Source organism: Silene latifolia, chromosome 1 (genome assembly GCF_048544455.1).
Source record: "Silene latifolia isolate original U9 population chromosome 1, ASM4854445v1, whole genome shotgun sequence".
NCBI lineage: Eukaryota > Viridiplantae > Streptophyta > Magnoliopsida > Caryophyllales > Caryophyllaceae > Silene > Silene latifolia.
The window spans coordinates 131,860,607-131,863,575 of NC_133526.1; the positions used below are offsets into that span (position 1 = coordinate 131,860,607).

Consider the following 2,969-nt stretch of genomic DNA (forward strand, 5'->3'; position numbering starts at 1 on the left):
TTTTTCATGATCTACATCTGATCCGAATAATTCGGATATCCGAAAATCTGGAATCCGAAAATTCGGAAATCCAGATTTTGGAAACCAGATTTCATCCAAATTTAAATGTAGAGTAAAAATTCCACCGAGGCTGGAGGTATTGGGCTATTGGCAGACTAAAACTAAAGGCAATTTCGGTCGATTTCGTAATTTTGCAACCCACTAAAAAAGGTAATGTCTTCGATCGCATAAATTACAAGTCTCGATCACATAAATTACAAGTCTTAGTTGCATAAGTCTTTACTACAAATTTAAAAAACTAGTTTAAAAACCGCATAAACTAAACATAAAGTTTTCCTTTTTTTTCTATATAAATTTTTAAAATTCGGATATTCGGTTTTAAGAAAATCACAATCCACATCCGGTCCAGTTTATTCGGAAAAAACCGGATCGGATATCCAATTTAAATGGTATCCGTATATTTGGATTTTTTTTTTCGGATTTCGGATCGGATCGAATATTTTTTGCTCAACCCTTCTAGTCACAGTTGTTGACTTGTTTCTTGAGAATAAAATGAAGAAAATGACAGCTGTGGAATTTGAACCCACGCCCTTTCGGACCAGAACCTAAATCTGGCGCCTTAGACCACTCGGCCAAACTGTCTGATGTTAAACAATCTGTCAGATTTTAATTATGTACTAATTACAACCATGTAACCCAGTTTTATACACCATACATGAATAAAAACATTACGTGTGAAAGTTATGGGTACCAAAATTACTCTATATTAGTATTGGTGCCCGGGTTCGCCCGGTCTACCTCTACTTACCATTAATTTTTTTTTCATAAATAAAATTACTTAAAGTTGCATAACCCATAAATTTATCATTAATATATTTTTTTATAACATATCCTAAAATTACAATGAAATAAATTTTGAGACAAATTCACTACTCCCGGTATTAATATTTTACTCTTATTAATGAAACAATAGTAATAACATTTCACTACTTGCCCGTAATCATTGTTACTTTCACTACTCCCGCCGTAATTATTGTTACTGTCACTACTGCCGCATTAATATTGATAATTTCACTACTCTCGCTGTAATTATTGTTACTTTCACTATTGCCGCATTAATATTGATTATTACACTACTCTCGTTGTTGTTTCTACCACTCTCACTAATCTCGTTGATAATATTGTTACTTTTAGGAAAAATTACAACTTACCACCATGTATTCTCCGTATTTTACGACTTACCACCATGTATTTTGATTTTTACAACTTACCACCGCCTTTTATCGTATATATCCGAATTCCCACCGTATTTTATTTCCGACTTTCATTTTTCTTAATCCCCGACTTATTTAAGTGAATTAACCTATAAATGACCAAAATACCCTTATCTAAACAAAAGACAAACAGAATTAAAACCCCCAAAAGAATCAAAATCAAGCAAAATACCAAATTAAATTATCTTTTAATTTGAAGAAATCAAAATCTGACAATCAACACCAAATAATTCACTTAAACTCCACCATCTTCTTTGATTTCATTCATCACCACCACCACCGAAACGTCTCACGCACCGCCATCGCCACTTCACCACTCACCCCACAATCTCCATCACCAACGCCATTTCAGTATCTTCACTGCACCTTTAACTCAACGACAACCAAAATTAAAGAAGCTCGCAAGTGAAACACTATGATAGATAAAACAACCTTGAGCAAAAAATTTCCACTACCATTACCCCTACCCACGAAATCCCCTTCTCCACCCACGAAAACCCTAGATCTAAGGATTTTTGTCGGTGGAGGAGAAGGTTCCATGGGTTACTGATGATGTTCCATAAAAATCGATTGCGGTGCCGCAAATGTAAATCGTGTTGCGTTGGATAGAGCCGTCAAGGGTAGATGGTGGAAGAGTGGTTCGGCCGTCCTAATGTTCTGATTTTTGGGGTGTTTAATTGTCAGGATTTCTTATTTTTATATGGATGAAAGTATTTTTTTTGATTGTTTTGATTTTGATATGGGATATCTTTGATTGTTTCACTTTTGATTTTGATTGGATTTTGATGTTGATTTGGGTTTATCTTTGATTGTTTTGTTTTTGTATTTGATTTTGATTTGGAGACTCAAGAGCAAGTTTGGGGAGGATAATTATAGGGGTATTATGGTCATTAATAAGGTTATTCACTTAAAAAAGTCGGGAATTAAGAAAAATGAAGACCGGGAATGAAATACGGCGGGAATTTGGATATATACGGTAAAAGGCGGTGGTAAGTTGTAAAAATCAAAATACATGGTGGTAAGTTTTAAAATACGGAAAATACATGGTGGTAAGTTATAATTTTTCCTTACTTTTACTATTCAAATGAGTGATTACTATCATATAACTATATCTAATGTTACTACAATTCTTTTCGTTACTGACAAAATTACTTTTACTACTTAGGCATGCAATTTTAAGAGGATTATATATTTATATTACATATATTACATATATACATTAAATCAAATCGAAAGAATTATGCAATATTATATATTATAGAATCTAACTTGAATTATTTATAACCTACTTATTATATTTTTGTATGTTAAATAATTAACATCTCTATACTAATAAACTCTAAAGTTTAATAACATTGCATAGATTTTAAATTTAATATATAACTTTATGATGATAATAATTAATATCATAAGTGTGCATGTTCATACTAATTAATTATTTTATTTTAAGGAAATTGACCATCTTCTAGTCTTTTATAAATATTTAGGAAAATTATCAGACATCTTCTTTCTTTTAGTCTCCTTGAAATTGACCATCTTAATTAATTATTTTATTTTAAGGGAATTGATCATGTTTAGGAAAATTACAAAGCTTCTATATAATTTAATTTTAACTCAAACTATATAATATTTGCATTGAGATCCCTTAATCGGGTCCATCACACGGTGCTATTGATTTAAAACTATATAGTATAA

General features: G+C 31.5%; 1 non-coding gene across 1 annotated transcript; it reads right to left on the minus strand.

Moving 5' to 3' along the window:
* Positions 1-562: 562 nt before the first annotated feature.
* On the minus strand, positions 563-642 carry TRNAL-UAG (transfer RNA leucine (anticodon UAG)). Its single transcript has one exon. It is a non-coding gene; the product is annotated as a tRNA-Leu (tRNA).
* Positions 643-2,969: the final 2,327 nt, after the last annotated feature.